The sequence below is a fragment of the Felis catus genome, chromosome D4 (assembly GCF_018350175.1).
Source record: "Felis catus isolate Fca126 chromosome D4, F.catus_Fca126_mat1.0, whole genome shotgun sequence".
Lineage (NCBI taxonomy): Eukaryota > Metazoa > Chordata > Mammalia > Carnivora > Felidae > Felis > Felis catus.
Genome location: NC_058380.1, coordinates 27,169,652 through 27,187,910, shown reverse-complemented (window position 1 = coordinate 27,187,910; position 18,259 = coordinate 27,169,652). Strand labels below are relative to the sequence as shown.

Genomic DNA, 18,259 nt, shown 5'->3' with positions numbered 1-18,259 from the left:
GAAGAAAAATTTTGTTTTCTTTTTTCTTAATGTTTATTTGTCTTGAGAGAGAGAGAGAGCACCTGCATGTGTACGGGAGAGCAAGGGCAAGGGCAGAGAGAGAGAGAGGGACAGAGAGAATCCCAAATAGGCTCCATGCTGTCAGCGTAGAGCCCAATGTGGGGATCGATCTCAAGATCACAAGTTCAGGACCTGAGCTGATATCAAGAGTTGGGCACTTAACCGACTGAGCCCTCCAGGTGTCCCTACACACAGCTCATTAAACAGATTGATGAAACAGAGCCACCTAATCCCCAGTCCGCATTAAAGCAGAAAAAAATTGCCCAAAAGGTAAAAATTCATTTCATCACTTATTTTTCTCTTCCTCGTCCTTTCCCTTTAAATTCTGCACACATCTTCTGTCACAATGTTCTCCAGTCTTTCTCTAAGAAAGTTCCACTTCTCCCTCACACAGAGAGGAAAAAGTAACTTTTCACTTTAACTAAAAGTCACATGTACTTTACAACTTATACAATATTGCCTGTATGAGTTTGTCCTCAAGGTGGTTGTTGGCAAAGGTCAAAAACAATCAAACGCAAGCAATTTCCTATGGCTCAGTGTGGTGTATTTCATTGGGTCCTTACAGCCACTTTGTGAAGAAGATATTATCAGTCCTGTTTGACTAATTAAGCTGACGTTCAGAAAAGTTAAGAAACTGGCACAAAACACTCAGCAAATACTTACAGGCCCAAATCGTTTGATTCCAAATTATTTCTCCCCCATTAAAATGTGTTAAATGCAATACATAGCTCAGGGCTTTTAAGGTATCTTGTGCAGAATGTCCAGGTTCTAAACAATCTCTTTTCCCTTCACCCCCTGAGGAGAAGATTCAAGCTCAAGAGCCCCTAAGATTCCCTTTATTTACATTTTGGGAAGCAATTACAAGCACCAAGGAAAGACAAGCAGAAGGAATATAAAGGTTCCTATTGTGCTCTTGATTGGTTGGGGCTATCAATCCCGTCTTTACGGGTAGAATCAATACATGAAACTCCATGCTTTCCCTGACCATCTGCTTTCCCTCCAAAGTGTTTCCCTTTTCAAAAAATGGAGGATTTTCTAACTGATATAAAAAGAGGATGAATTCTTCAAAGAAAAAAAAACCCGCATCGTCTAATTCATAGCCTGGATCAAGCCACTGTGGGTTTCACACAAAAGAAATTCTCACTGCTCTTGATCCACTCTTGCCACTGGTCCCAGAAGCACACCAGTAGCTTCCGAGCCAGCGTTTGTGGGCGGCCTCCCAAGAATTAAGAAACTCACAGGGAGCAACAAGCACATAAAACCTGAGCATTCAGGAATTAGAAAAAAAGTAGATTTGAATCAATCTGACACCCTCCTCAAACCACCTCCAAATTCTCAGCCTCTTTTCTATCATCTCAGCCGCCCGGACTGGAAATCACCAGAGAAAGGAAAAGCTCAGATACATCTTGTTTATCCTAACAAAGGCATCCTTTACCAACCTGGCATTGCATGCATAACAATGTACTCCATTAAGAGATCCCTGTGCTGAAGAAATTTACAAAGTAACTTAACCTTTCACATCTGGAGCGCACATCTTGGAAATGCAATGTGAGAAAATGTTCCCCAGGAGATGGAAACATATTTATGATCCCCCACGTTATAGGTGAATAAAGCACAACAGGGAAGACCTAAATCTCTTTGTAAACTAAATTGGTAAAATATGTTCTATGGGGGGAAGGGGGAGGGGTTGGAGAATAGTAGATACACATGTACTGGCAAAACCTTGAACTTTCCAGGGTTGTTAAAATGATAGACTCAAGATACAGAGGGAGCTGATGGGTCTGAAGAGGAACAGTGTGAGCACAATGAGTTTTATTTCCAATTTTCATTTTTAAAGGCATGCTTGGGTTGATTTTTTTCAGACCTGTCTAAACTTCTCTTTGCGCCTGGAGCCTGAGGGTGAGTGCCAAAGGTTCATGGTTGGCTAACGTGACTCTCTCCATGGAGGACATTGTCCTGTTTCTTATTTAAGGCCCTAGTAATTAATCTGAACTGTCTTCTTTCAGACATAGAAGAACCGGATTCTAAAATTCTCCCCTTTCCTTCCTGTCCCCTCCCCACCCCTTCAGGAGAAATGGGAAACATTTTTCCTGTCATCATAACCTTTTAGATTTTTGCATTGTATTTTCTGATGAATCTGTTGTTAAGCTTCAGGCATTTTGAGCTCTGAAGTATCTGAATGGCAGGAAGTGATTTACTAAGATTCATCCCCAGAGAACAAAGATTGGAACACAATAGTGATTTTGTTCATAATATGAAAAGAGATTTTCTACGTATAAATCACATCAGCATATGTTTCTAGGTTCAATGTCCATAAGGTTCCAATTTAGACTAAAAAGAAAAAAAAAATCACACTCAACAATCTCATATTGTAGCTTTGTTATGAACTAGTGAATTTTGGTCAACAAAACCACTCACCTCTAAGGAAAAAACCCAGGGCATTAAGTGGACTAAACCCAAACTATTCTCGGGGCAAATTGTTAAAATATTTTCGAAGGAAACTCTTGAAAAAAATAACATAAGAATTCTCCCATAAAATACCAATCTTAGATTCGTGCTAATTTGTAGTGAGTCTGACATTTAATAGTACATTTCTAGTTAGTTGCTTTCCTGAAATCTCCCTCAGGCCAAACACCCACAGATAATGCATTCCTTGCTTTTCAGTCAACGAAGGGAGAAAAAAAAAAAAGAAAAAAAAACCATCGAGCATCTAGACTTCTTCAAATAATCTCTGAAAAAAAATTTAAGCCACTCTGAAGTTCAGAGATCTCAACACACGTCAGGAGCCTAGTAAGTGTCAGCGACCAATAAGGTCCTATCTGCCCTTAAGGAATCCATAGCCTAAGGGGAGAAGTGGAATATGACCAGTGCTTAGCTCCGGGACCAAACACTCCACCAACAACTCCATTCATACTGTTCTCACTTTCAGAACATATGGATATGTTCATATCTCATACACAGAAGGAGAACTCCTAATAGCTGCTGTGTCCACAGAAAGCATAGGAAGCTATCATAAGCACTTCGTGAGCATTATGTTAAGCCTAGCCTCAACGATTCAAATGGATATTCTTCGTTCTATTTCACAGATAAGAAATCCTCAGTTTCACCTTATACGCTGTTGGTAGGAATGCAAACTGCCGCAACTGCTAGAGAGAAGAGTATGGCGTTTCCTCCAAACGTGAAAAATTGAACCACCATAGGATCCGGAAATCCCACTTCTGGGTGTTCATCCCAAAGACATGAAATCACTATCTTGAAACAAGATCTGCACCCCATGTTCATTGCAGTATTATATGTGCTAGCCGAGACTTGGAGACAACCTGTGACCATCCACGGATGAGTGGATAAAAAAGAAAGATGTGCCAAGTGGCACATCCCACATGGAACCTTATTCAGTCATTAAAAGGAAGGAAATCCTGCCTTTTGCCACAACATGGATGGGCCTTGAGGGCATTGTGCTAAGCGGAATAAGTCAGAGAAAGACAAATACCGTTAGATCCTAATTCTATGTGGAATCTAAAACAGTCAAACTCACAGAAGCAGAGAGTAGAATGAGGGTTGCCAGGGGCTTGGAGGTGAGGGAAATGTTAAAAGTTATAGGGTGAATAAGTTGCAGGGATCTAATGTGCAGCCCAGTGGCTACAGTTAACAATACTGTATAATGTACTTGAAAACTCCTAAGAAAGTAGGTTCTCCTCATTAAAAAATGGTAATTGTGTGAGGTGATAGAGATAGACAGGTAACTAACCTGATTGTGGCAGTGATTTTTGCAATATATATATATATATATGTGTGTGTGTGTGTGTATCAAATCATCACGTTGTACACCTAAACTTGTTATATGTCCATTATATCTCACTAAAGCTGGGAGAAAAGTCTGTGTTGCAATACAAAAGCAGCCATAGATAATACGTGAATTAATGGGTGTTGCTGTGTTCCAATAAAACTTTATGGATACTGAAAAAAGAACTGGGCTTTAGACTGTGTAGATCTTTGGTGTCCAATGGGTATAAAGCTTCAGTCGCAAGATGAATAAGGTCTGCTGTATGACATTGTTCCTATAATTAACAATACTGGATTGTGCACTTTAAAATTTTTTAAGAAGATACCTATCATGTTTAGTATTTTTGCCACAATAAAAAAATTTTTAAGAAAAAAGAGAGATCAGCAGTTCCATGGGGGAAAAAAGTGATGGACATGGAATGCAGCATCCCAGTCTTAATGATGGTGGATGGAGAGAACAAAAAGCAAAAGACATCAATATACAAACGTCAATGGATTTCCTCTATGCCAGCCACGAGCAACCAGAATTGAAATTTTTTAAAATACCACTTACAATAGCACCCAAAATTGGAATATTTAGTTATAAATCCAGCAAAGTACGTACAAATCTATGTCCAGAAAACTATGACACAGTGTAGAAAGAAAGCAAATAAAATATAAATAAATGGAGAGGAGGGTACTCTTTTCAAAAAAGTGGGGAAGGCATTTTAAATAAGCTGTCTAAAATCACACAGCCATTAGGCAGGAAAGCCAATACCTGAGGCTCCTCTGTCTCCATGTTCCTGCTGACCTAAGTTTTGTGCTAATGTCTCATTGTAGATTAAACTAAACTTTACCAGTCTTTTCGTTATACTTCTGCATATTAATATTGTTGCAGCAAGGGAACCCCTTACTGCATCCTCACGACGGTTTGCTTTTGGAACATAATTCTAATTCAACCGTAGCACGAGTTATAATACATTGTACAGCCTCAAGACTCAAGACTCCATTTTCATGTGAGCACTAGATGTAGAGAACTTCTATACACTTTCAAGTGCCTTGTTACCTCCTTCTAGAGCACCTCCTTCATGAATCCCAAGAGAGCTGAAACCTCATAAAGCCATCTGTGCTCGCATAAAACCACCCCTGCAGAGAACTATTGGCGTTGGCAGCAAAAGTTTAGACGTAGTCTGGTTACATGTCCAATGAGTTGAATTCAGCGTTCAGTTAGTTAAACTATTAATTCGCAGGTTGTGATGAAGCCAGGCTTCCCTCAGTGGAAATGCTCAGTTCCACCCAAAGCCAAATGTTCAGACAAGATGATGCACATCATGTCAGCCTTTACCTCCAGTCACGGATAATGTGGGATTCCATGATTAGGAGGCCTCGTCTCCACTGCCAGGACCCCAGGTACTCATGATGTCTTGAAGACTTCCCTCCAACCAATCTCGACAGCTGCCAGCACGTAGATTCACCTCCTATCTTGACTGGTTTCTTGAGGAGCATTCACAGATGGGTCATCCGTTGCTTTTAAACGTTCTGAGTTTAAATGCAGAGAATAGCATGTTTTTTAAAAAATTACACATGCTGATTTTTTTTTGCCTTGCCCTAAAGGAGATAACATACATACCTGCAGCACATTGCCCAAATATGTGCTCCCCACCTGTGCTTATTTTTAGGACAATATGTTCCTTTTTCATGTCTTGAATACGGCCAAGTTATTTTGACTACTGGAGATATTAGTAAATGACAGAAAAAGAATTTTGATGGGTTTCATCCCATAAAAGTTGTAAGTGAAACCTTTCCCTCCTATTAGGACAAAGAGTATTAATTCAACGTTTCAATTATTAGATATTGTTTTCCAGTATATTTTTTCTAAAGAAAAATATAGGTCTCATAACCCACACTCTCCTGTCCCTTTCTGCTAATATTAGAACTGTCAAAGGTTTTGTGTTTAATTTTATAATTGAGGTTTTGGTTGTGTGTGTGGGGGGAGGATATAAGTTGAGTCTAGCTTAGAAGCTGGTTGGTCCATTGATGGAAACAGGGATTACAGGAGGAGATTCTGTGGAAAAGGAGAATCAGAAGCACAGGAGAAAGATCTAGACTGGAGTCATAGATTTGGGAGTCAATGTACAAAAGAGGCACGGAAGTGGGCTCTGGAATTTTTACCCCCTACACACACACACACACACACACCCCAAAGATCTATCCTTGCCTACATAGATGAAGCAAAGACCACATTCTGATCACTTGGCGTGACCTTTGCCAAGCCTCAGCCCGTCAGCAGGCAACCTGATTGACAGTGATGTCTTGACAGGTGAGGACGACATCAAGACCCCAGAGCCTCAATACAGGGTCTGGGGCACCTGGGTGACTCAGGCGATTAAACACCCAACTTGGGCTCAGGCCATGATCTTGCAGTTTGTGAGTTCAAGCCCAGCATCAGGCTCTCTGCTGTCAGTGCAGGGCCCGCTTTGGATCTTCTGTCCCTCCCCGCCTCTGCCCTTCTCCCACTTGTGTACTCACTCTCTCATGCGCACTGGCTCTCTCTCTCTCTCTCTCTCAAAAAGAAAGAAACATTAAAAAAAAATACCAGGTATCAGGGTCATCAGAGAAAACAAACAATATGGTGGCCCTATGTGGACCAAACCTGGAAAAGCAGGAAACGGTGCCACATCGGGCCCATGAAGCATGTGGAGTGTCTCCATATGGACCCCCAGCACCACGTAGGAAGAATTTGAGAATCTGGAGTTTCCAGAGTTTGTAGAGGCAGAGCCTCTATTGTGACTTATTTTCACCTTCATTTTCCCCCTAGTCCAGTATGACTTCAGAAGTACAAGCTATACTGAAAAACAGGGTTACCCAAAGAAAGAAGGAAAAGATAAACACATTTTAGAACTCCCACCATCTCCCCATGGATGAACAAGTGTCTCTACTCAATCACCCCTCGTAATGCAGAAGTTTCTGATTTTTTTTCCCCCTAGGGAAATATACAAAGTTACATCATGGCTCCCTTTTCGTCCCCTGGCGCTGTTCTTCTCGTAACGTCTCTGTCCTCACGTGGGCCTCTTGTGAACCGAGAAGAAGCTGGCTGGACCGTGCTGTTATTCACACTGAGGAGAGAAGCAAATTTTCCTGGAATTTTCCAAGACACAATAGAAGGCACTGTTCTTTCAGCGAATTGGGGGAACCTGGATGGTGCCCAGGTTTGAATCACACAGACGTAATTATCCCTTTCCCTTCGCAGATAACTTTAGAAAAGCATGCCCTTACATTCGTGAACTTTTCCCTCTGCAGCATGAGAAATGCAGGAATGCAGCCCAGCCTGCCTTGCCTAGAGAGAGAGATCTGTTCTCCAAAATTGTTGAGTGCATTTATTTAAGCCCCTTTCAAAAAAAAAAAAAAAGTTGAAAGTTTAGCTCAAGGTTGGCTTTTGGGGAATGCAGGGATGGGATTTTATCAGATTGCTGGGAAAGTAATGTGAATGTCTGCCAGAGAATCATACTGCTCTCTTTTTCTTTCAACAACAACAACAAAAAAAGCTTAAACTCATGCTGATTTGGCAGCAGGAGGCCTGCCCGTGTGACAAATTAGTCAAGATGAAATGCAGCGGTTTGGCATTCCTGGAAATTTAATTCTCAGGTTTTGAAAAATGTGGGGAAAACAAGAAATCTTATTGTTAAAAGAGAGTCAGCACGGTGGCACTAACCCACTTGTAAGAAAAACTCGTTTGCAAACAGGAAGGAACGTTTTGAAACGTCTTGGAATGGAAAGGTTGCGTATAAAACAGCTATTGAAAATAGCTACGTAGAGACCATGTAAAAAACACTGAGAGAAAGAAACACAGAGGTAAAGGCCTAACAGGCAAGAAAGTGGAATCTATGTCCAAGTTGCTGAAAGTCCTATATGGTTTTTAGCCTTTGCTTCGTTTTACCCAAATGTCAGGAGGAGGGGCCCCAGGTGCCTCTGGCTGAGGTTTCAAACAGAATCCAGATGCCAAACCAGAGTTAAAAAACTAAAGATAAAAACCTGAGGCAAGAAAGAGTCAGAAAAGAGAGAGCCAGGTCAAGAACACAACAGGTAAGATCCAGGTCACCAAGTCAAGATCAGGGGTGCTCACAGTCAGAGGGAAGGGACCGAAAATTGCCAAGTTCAAGCTCACTTACTAAAGGAGGGCAAGGCCAAAGAGGCCAAGGAGTGCCTTAGCACTGGGCTTTTCAGATTCTTCCAAGGAAACTAGTGCCAGAGTAAATTCATATTCTTAGAGATACTGGAGGCATGACTGGAAACAGATGGGCACGGCGACGGCATTTGTAAATATCATGTATCTTAAAAATCAATGAAAAATGTGCAGTTGTCTCATAGAGTAGCTTTATTCTTTTCAATATAGGCTGATATGAGGTGAACGGCTCACCATGGAGTAAAATAGACTGCTCGGAAGGACACATCATGTGCAAAAGCACAGGAGAAACCACACCCTTGCGCAGCTGGGAGAACAGAAGCTGTGTTTGAGAAGCAGAGGGCTCAACCATTGTCCTTGGCTGCACTTTCACATAATGTTGGGCCCTTACCCTCCCTAGGATTCAGGAGTAAGCCCTGCTTCACCCCACCGCCATCAAGATAGCCAGGGACCACACACTCAAGTGGCAAAGGGGGTCAAGTAACAAACACAATTGCCTGAGCTACTTGTCTCAAGGCCAAGGAGAATGTCTGTCAATTACAAAATCTTTTCAAAACGTCATGGAAGCCAAATGAAAAGATCAAACAAAGGAAGATGTGGACCCATATGCAGCCCGAGGGCCACAGTGTACCAACCTCTAGTGGTCCACTCCTCTGCCCCAGAATAAGACCTTAACTAATATTTGAGTGAAGAAGGACATCGAATCTAAGAGCTGCATGGCAGATCTCTTACAAGAAAAGAAACCATGTCCAAGAAAGAGGAAAACTAAACAAATAAAAATTATGACTCACATGTTAGCATATCAAGACTATGTTTTTCAGACCCTTCATTTAAAAAAAAATTCTAATGTTTATTTATTTTTGAAGGAGAAAGAGACAGAGCATGAGCGGGGAGGGGCAGAGAGAGAGGGAGACACTGAATCTGAAGCAGGCTCCAGGCTCTGACCTACCAACACAGAGCCTGACACAGGGCTTGAACTCATGAACTGTGAGATCATGACCTGAACCGAAGTTGGATGCTTAACCAACTGAGCTACTCAGGCGCCCTGGGAGACTTTTCATTTCAACAAAGGACAAAAGTAGACTGGATGTGGAATGGACTTTTTGTGTGAGTTACCCAGAAAGCAGTAACCTAGACAAAGGTCAATAAACAAAAACTTTATTGGGGCGGGGTGGGGGGTGCGGAGAGGGAATGGAGAGTTATTGTTCAATGGGGTTTAGGGTTTCAGTTAAACAAAATGAAGCATTCTGGAGACAGATGATGGTGATGGTTGCATAATATGAATGCACTTAATACCACTAGACTATACATTGAAAAATGTTTTAACCTCAATGAGATACCACCTCACACCAGTCAGAATGGCTAACGTTAACAACTTAGGCAACAAAAGATGTTGGCAAGGATGCGGAGAAAGAGGATCTCTTTTGCATTGCTGGTGGGCATGCAAACTGGTGCAGCCACTCTGGAAAACAGTTTGGAGGTTCCTCAAAAAACTAAAAATAGAACCACCCTAGGACCCAGCAATGGCACTACTAGGTATCTATCCAAGGGATACAGGTATGCTGTTTCGAAGGGATGCATGCACCCCCATGTTTATAGCAGCACTATCAACAATAGCCAAAGTATGGAAAGAGCCCAAATGTCCATTGATGGATGAATGGATAAAGAAGATGTGGTATATATATACAATGGAGTATTACTCTGCAATCAAAAAGAATGAAATCTTGCCATTTGCAACTACATGGATGGAACTGGAGGGTATTATGCTAAGTGAAATTAGTCAGAGAAAGACAAATATATAACTTCACTCACATGAGGACTTTAAGATACAAAACAGTTGAACATAAGGGAAGGGAAGCAAAAATAATATAAAAACAGGGAGGTGGACAAAACATAAGAGACTCTTAAATATGGAGAACAGAGGGTTGCTGAAGGGATTGTGGGAGGGGGATGGGCTAAATGGGTAAGGGGCATTAAGGAATCTACTCCTGAAATCATTGTTGCACTATATGCTAACTAACTTGGATGCAAGTTAAAAAATAAATTAGGGGCACCTGGGTGGCTCAGTCGGTTAAGCGTCCCACTTCAGCTCAGGTCATGATCTTGCAGTTCGTGAGTTTGAGCCCTGTGTCGGGCTCTGTGCTGACAGCTCAGAGCCTGGAGCCTGCTTTGGATTCTGTGTCTTCCTCTGTCTCTGCCCGTCCCCCACTCACACTCTGTCTCTCTTTCCTTCAAAAGTAAATAAACATTAAAACAAAATTTAATTTAAAAAATAAATAATAAAAAATAAAAATAAGTGTTTTAAAATGTGATAGATACACGCACACAATGGAATATTATTTAGCCCTAGAAAAGGATATCCTGCCATTTGTGACAATATGGATAGATATTGAAGGCATATGCTAAGTGAAATAAGTCAGACAGAAAAAGACAAGGGGCAACTGGGTGGTTCAATCAGTTAAGCGTCCAACTCTTGATTCCAACTCAGGTCATGATCTCATGGTTATGGGATCAAGCCTGACATCAGGGTCCACACTCAGTGTGAAGCTGCCTTGAGATTCTCTCTCTCTCCCTCTGCCCCTCTCCCCCACTTTTTTTTCTCTCTCTCTCTCTCTTAAAAAAAAAAAAGGAGGAAAAAAAGACAAATTCCATATGATCTCACCTATATGTGGAATCTAAAAAGAACAAAAACTCAGAGACGCAGAGAAAAGACACAAACTTCCAGTTACAAAACAAGTAAGTCCTGGAGATATAATGTATAGCATGATGCCTACAGTTAATAATACTGTATTACATATTTGAGAGTTGCTAAGAAAAGGAATCTTAAGAGTTCTCATCACACACAAAAAATTGTAACCATGTGTGGTGATGGATATTGACTAGACTCACTGTGGTGATCATTTCACAATATCCACAAATGTTAAACTTTAGGTAGTACACCTGAAACTGATAGACTGTTATATGTCCATTATATCTCAATTAAAAAATGGTCAGGATGGTAAATTTTATGTTACATGTATTTTGCCACAATTAAAAAAAAACACCTTATTAGGGAGTGCAATCCTAGGGAACAGGAATGAGGGAAAGGGGGGGGCAAAATCAGAGGGGAGAGAGAGCCAGAACAAAGAGGCCTTGAGGACCTGGCCACCGGGATTGCAGGGGACTGGCTGCTGGATCCTGCAGGATTGTCCCGTGAATTTTATGGAATGCGACTCCAGACCGTCCATTAGGGAGAAAGGGAAAGGCAATTCTCTCCAGGCTCCACCCTGCATTAGACACAGGTTTGCCCGCACGGGTATCTGTCCAGCACGTCTGGGGTCTGCACCAGGGGAGCCCAGAGGTTTCATTGCCAGAGGTGAGGCACATGCGTGTAAGTGTTCAGAGCCCTGCAGAATCAATTACAATGGTGGCTTGAGTAAGAGACAGAGGAGGCCTTGGGAACCTGAAAGGGTGTCTGATACACAAATAAACTGTAAAACCAAAGGGAGGCAAAAATATTGTAAGTAACGTTCTAATGCACTACTAAGTAACAGTCCAATTTTGAGCTGTCCCACTTCTGACCGTTTGCCGGCTGTCTTTTATCATAGCTACATACCACCTCCATAATTATGTGAAAATTGCTTTAAATTAACTCCTTCTCTTTATTCAAATTTTTGGCAGCTTATTAAGGTATAATCTACATATAGCAAAATTCACTCTTCTAAGGTGTGCGATTCAGAAAAGTTTTGATAAACAGACTTGTGTAAACGCCACCACAATCAAGATAAACATTTCTATCATCCAAAAAATTTTTCCTCGTGCCTCTTTGTAGTCCGTGTCCTCCGCGCCACCCCCCCCCCCGTCCCAGCAGTCATAGATGTGATTTCCAGTCCTATAAATCTGCCTCTTCCAGACTATCTTTAAAAAACAACAACAACAACAACAAATCATATAGTATGTGATCTCTTTACTTTGTTTTTTTAAAAAGGAACCTTGGGGCGCCTGGGTGGCTCAGTTGGTCAAGTGTCCAATGGCTCAGGTCATGATCTCACAGTGCATGAGTTTGAGCCCCACGAGGGGCTCTACGCAGACAGCTCGGAGCCTAAAGCCTGCTCTGAATTCTGTGCCTCCCTTTCTCTCTGCCCCTCCCCTACTTGCGTTCTGTCTCTGTCTCTCTATCAATAATATTAAAAAAAAATTTTTTTTAATAAAATAAAAAGAAACCTTAAGGAGGCCTCGGTGGCTCAGTGGGCTAGGCATCCAGCCTCAGCTCAGGTCATGATCTCACACTTCCTGAGTTCGAGCCCCACATCGGGCACCATGCTGACAGCACAGAGCTTGCTTCAGATCCTCTGTCCCCCTCTCTCTGTCCCTACCCTGCTCCCATGCACTCTCTATCTCCCTCTTAAAAATAAATAAACATTAAAAAAAAAAAAAAAACGAAACTTACTCTCACTATTTTAAAGCATGCATGTGATATGCTAGTCATATTGTAATACCTATTAAAGAACATATAAAAATATAAAAATTAAAATATGCCGCCTAAACACCATGTGGATGTGGCTGGGCTGGGCTGGGCTGGGAGTGAACATAAACTAACATGGGACGAGCAGGGGGTGGAGGAAGCATAGGTCATCCCCCAGCTGCTGGTGACCGAGGTGGAACACAGACTGCCATGCAGACAAAGCGTATTTGAGCAGGTGAGTGGACACCGGGAAAAAAGAACCCATGAAGAATTGACCTCTGGAATTCCACACAAGTGTTCCTTGATTCAGACCGGGGGTTTATGGGCCGTTTACGGTCTCTGTGTGGACACTGGCCAGAATAAGGGAGGACTCTGAAAGCAGAGCTTCTGGAACTCTAGGCTGATGTCCAGGAGAAGGACTCGAACTCAGAGAATACAAACTAAACTTCTTTACATTGATGGTTTTTCACTTTTTTTCTTCCTAGTCCCACCACTTGGTTCTCCTTATCCTTCATCCATGGGTAATTGCAAGAGATAGAAAACCTAATTGCCGAAACAACGTAATCAAGGGCCATGATGAAGGGTGATTTCTTCCTTGTGCTCCAAAGACCGAAACATCCACTCTTGCAACCGTGTTCATCTGATTGTCTTCTGGACCCTCAGGTTCCATCCATCTTCCTCAGGGAGGTCGAGAAATCGAGCAGGAGGTAGGTAGAGGGGACTTCTCATTGGACCACTTCCAAATATCACTTCCAAATTCCCATTTCAAGAGCAAATTAAGGGCCGCCTGGGTGGCTCAGTAGGTTAAGCATCCGACTCTTGACTTTAGCTCGGGTCATGATCTCAGGGTCATGGGATTGAGCCCCACGTCAGGCTTTGTGCTGAGCACAGAGCCCACTGGGGATTCTCACTCTCCTGTCTCTCTCTGCCCCCAGCTCATGCACCCTCGCTCTCTCTCACACTCTCAAAATAAATAAAGATTCAAAAAGAGAGAGAGAGAGAGAGCAAATTTAGACCAGGCGGGAACAACTTGAAGGCAGCTGTAAGATGCCAGTTTGAAGCTAGCACGCCCCCTGATCTCCCCTTCTAGAGCAGCAGTATAACACCTTGAGCTCTCTGAATTGCCATAACTCATAAGAAAAATGACCTGCCGGGGCGCCTGGGTGGCACAGTCGGTTAAGCGTCCGACTTCAGCCAGGTCACGATCTCACGGTCCGTGAGTTCGAGCCCCGCGTCGGGCTCTGGGCTGATGGCTCAGAGCCTGGAGCCTGTTTCCGATTCTGTGTCTCCCTCTCTCTCTGGCCCTTCCCCGTTCATGCTCTATCTCTCTCTGTCCCAAAAATAAATAAAAAACGTTGAAAAAAAATTAAAAAAAAAAAAAGAAAGAAAAATGACCTGCCGCTCTTTCTTGAAAAGCGAAATGCGCTCTACCCTCTAACTTGCACCCCTATGCGGAATAAGTGGTTGTCCATGAAGAGATATGTGCTGGCATTTTGACCACAGGTTATCTGGAGTGGTTCAAGTACTCGGGAAGGAGAAGCTAAGCAAAGACAGGGCGCACTGTGTTTGCATCTATAGACATAAATTGCTTTTTCTTTTCAAACTACTACAATAAGTAAATACCTAAATTCATTCTTCAGCTAACATCCTCAAGGCAAAATGAGCATCAGTAGATTTTCTTTGGTACAGTGGGCCTTTGTGAAAGGTTTAATAAGCTTCCTGATGAGTCACTTACATCAGCTATTACATTTTTAAATCATTATCAATTTCACAGCAACAACTGTTTTGTGACTTATGTAATTATCCAGTGTTCCTAACACATTTGAAATAACTAAGTCCTATAGTCTATATGTGTGTAGGAAAGTAAGGTTTATCAGCACTAGGAAAACTTTTTGCCTTTTCCCTCTTATGTGTCATGAGCGTGGGGACAAAGCTGAAATGTACCTGTTTTTCAGATTCTCCTCAGCCTTGGAAATCCAGTTGGCAAGAAGTTTGCTATTGAGTGGTCAACTTTCAATCTTAAAGGCAAATCCATATTTCTGATCTCATTTTTGCCCTCAGACAAAAAGCAAGTATGCATTTCTCATATGATGCTTACCAATTGGTTGGAAAAAGTGTGATATCTAAATAATATAAAATATTACACAGCTTTATTTTCTGAAATAAATTTGGATCTACATCTAGCATCCCTGAGGGACACATACATTGTATAAAGTGAAAAAGAAATTGCATTCACTCTGTTAGCAATTTTCAAATACACCATTTGCCAACGTTAACTGTAGATATCATGCTGCACATTACATCCCAAGTATTTATTTATCTTACACCTGGAAGTGTGTACTTTTTGATCACCTTTGTCCAATTCCCCACTCCCAACCCCCCACCTCTGGTAACAACAATTGATGTCTTTTTCCGTAAGTTTGATTTGGGTTTGTTTTTTTCCCCCCAAGATTCCACGTGTAAGTAAGATCATATTATATTTGTCTTTCTCTGTCTGACTTATCTCATTTATTTCACTTCATAATTTCCTCAAGGTCCTTCTGCTTTGTTGCACAGAATTTTTTTTCTTTTTAAGGCTAAATAATATTCCATTATACATATCCCATCTTCCTTACCCATTCATCTGTCAATGGACACAACATCTGTTGTTTCCATGTGTTGGCTATTGTAAATAAAGCTGCAATAAACACCTATGGTTAATTCTTTCTACCTTGAACTCTTCTTCCAGGAATATTTTTGATAAGTTAAATTAACCTAATGTAACTAGCAGCTCCAGTTTTATAAAAAGCATCTATATGTATTCAGGAGTAAGCTAGCATTAAACAATGCTATGTAAAACAGGAGATCTAAATAGTATGCAATCAGAGTTTACATATTTCTAGTGTGAAATAGAGGACTTGAAAAATCAATACAGGACCATAGGACTTTGGCTTTAGTAAGCCCATCCACAACTTGCCAATGCCTTTAGACAAATCCTTATGGCCAGGTACTAAGCTGGTGAGATTCATCAAGCAAAATCACTCCCCAAAGTTCAGGTAAATATGTATGAAGATATATAAATGTGCCCACTAATGAAGGCATCAACATTTTGATAGGACTGTAGAGTAAGGTGACTGCTACCTTAAGTACTCTAGCTCAAAATGCTCTTTAGAAGACTGAACTTGAAAACTGGAATAAGATAACAGAAGAACAAGAGAGAATAAGACATCTCACAACTTTCAGCACCCTACAGTTTATACACCCCCTTTGCATTTAGGCAGGTTCCAGGTTCAAGCATAGTCCCAACAGCATATTGGGCCAGCCCAAATTGTCCCACTGGTCCAAGGCCTCCCTACTTTGTGATGCTTCCATCACCCCCTCACAGAATTGCCTGGATTTGTCATTCGGGAGCACCACACGTCAACACCCAGTCGCAGTAAGGCAACTTCTCATACCCCCTGAAAGAGCTCAAATTCAATCAGACATCCCCAATCTTTGGGTTTCATCTTGCCCTAATTCTACCTCAAGACCAGGCCCCATAAAGCATCCAATCCCTAACAACTCAGGGCCTGCCTCAGGGGATCCAGGGAACATCCCACAGCCCTGTCAACCTCTGTTCTGTGTAGACTGACATTAGTTCCCTAAAATATGCACGCTGAGGAGCGCCCTGAGCCCCCAGAGCTGGGTTCTAGAAACCAGAGGAAGAGCTAACACATCACCCAACGCATAAACGTTAGAAAAGGTGGCTTGGGATAAACATAGTGGCCTGTCTTAGGCTCCATGTGTTCATTCAAATGAGCTCTTCCATCAGATAAGCAAGTTCTACGTTTTTGTTGTTGTTGTCTTTAAAGCCTGCATTCTTAACTTACTTTACCACCCTAGCACCACAAGCTGGAAAGTGGTTGCTCATCTAGTAAGGAGACACTGACTTGGATGTTTGCTTCAACTTTCCATGGACAGCAAATGGGTTGAGCTGTTTCTACACTAGGAAGGGTGTAATGTTGGCTTTGGTTGCCTGCCCCATACTTTGTGCCCTTCCCCAAGAAAATGGGTGATTATTCACCACTGACGAACAAATTCGGGCATAGATAAAATCCTTGCCCACGTGTGGCTCATACTTTCCTCTGCCAATGGGAGCTGTCAAAAACAAATTAAGTAATTACACAGCGTTCCTGCAGCTGTGTGTATCCTTCATTACATTATGTGGCTGCGGCTAAGGGATGGCTCTCTCCTGCCTCATTTTAAAAATAGTTGTAATGGAAGGTAGACTGTCAGGGCATGTCCCACTATTGCCAGAAAAAACAAAAAGTAAATGAAAATGACGTTGATGGTATGGAACAGCCCTGTGTGTGTGTGTGTGTGTGTGTGTGTGTGTGTATACAGTACCCCACTCTGCTATGAATTATACACTACCCGTTTTTTTTAATTAATAAAAAAGAAGCTATAAAAAATAGAAACAGATTGTCAATTTTTCAAATGACTCAATAAATAAAATATCCTTAGTACAAACAGTAGGATTCACTGATCACGGTCTATCATTTCTTTGAAAAATTAGAAATCTCCATCCATTGAAAAACATTATACAAATAGATATCAAGTATTTATCCAAGAACATAACATCTTTAAGACCTAATGATCCTGCAGGGTAAGTGTTGGGTTATTTATGATTTGATATATGTATGGAAGAAAAGAGTGAAAAGGAAAAAAGAATTTAAAAAATGGTTGATCATTCTAGAATGCTTGCTTAAAAATCCTACATTAGCCTTTGGACACTGATAGTCTCAAAAACCTTAATTTCAGAGACACCGGGGTGGCTCAGTCGGCTAAGCATCCGACACTTGATTTAGGCTCAGGTCATGATCCCACGGTTTGTGAGTCTGAGCCCCATATTGGGCTCTGCGTTGACAGTGCAGATTCTCTCTCTCCCTCTCTCTCTCTCTGCCCCTCCCCTACTTGTGCACTCTCCCTGTCTCTCTCTCTCTCTCTCTCTTTCTTAAAATAAATAAATAAACTTAAAAAAAAAACCTTCATTTCAGCATTCCTAGTAAGGATGAGGGAAGAAAAGTTATTATTTCAAAGTTTGTGCCTGTTTTCTTAGGGAATGTCCTCCAACTTGAGAAGGCTAATTTTCAACAAACTGAATTTTCATAACTGTAAGAATACATATGTTTAACCAGGCAAAAGGCATCTGGATAAAAGAGAAGTTGTTACATACATATACACATATATATGTATATGTATATGTATATGTATATGTATATGTAAATGAATTATATTAACATCATATTAAATTTTTAAGATAATACAGCTTATTTAGAAACATATACTCAGAATGTCAGAGCTTCAACTGAAAGCAACAAAAAAGGCCAAAGACTTAAGGACAGCAAAGAAATACAAAGACAACCCAAGAAATGGGCCAGAACCAAATGAGTGCCCAGAAAAATCTCCAAGGCAAATAGGACTTTCAAGAACATGAATTTCTACGTTGTCCTGGAGGAATTACCTGCTCATTATAAACATTTAGAATTATGAGAAAATGTGGCAAAAACAACAATAAAATTAACACATAACCATGTTAGAAAAAAAATAAAAGATCCCTATATGCAAGGTAAATAGGGAAATCAAAGCCAGAGCAGAGAGGTGACCCAACAGCAGTTCCGAGCTCAATCACAGACCCTAGAGATTCAGAGCTAAGTTCAAATGACTCTTTTTAGTTTTGTTTTGTTTTAAGATCTTTTAATTTTAAGTAACCTCTACACCCAACATAGGGCCTGAACTTACAACCCTGAGATCAAGAGTCGCACACTCCACTGACTGAGCCAGCCAGGTGT

At 41.3% G+C, this 18,259-nt stretch overlaps 1 long non-coding RNA gene across 1 annotated transcript; it reads right to left on the bottom strand.

Moving 5' to 3' along the window:
* Positions 1-4,335: 4,335 nt before the first annotated feature.
* On the bottom strand, positions 4,336-7,910 carry LOC123381664. Its single transcript, XR_006588952.1, has 2 exons — positions 6,828-7,910; positions 4,336-5,361 (listed from the first exon to the last, which is right to left on the bottom strand). It is a non-coding gene; the product is annotated as an uncharacterized LOC123381664 (long non-coding RNA).
* Between the last annotated feature and the right edge of the window lie 10,349 nt (positions 7,911-18,259).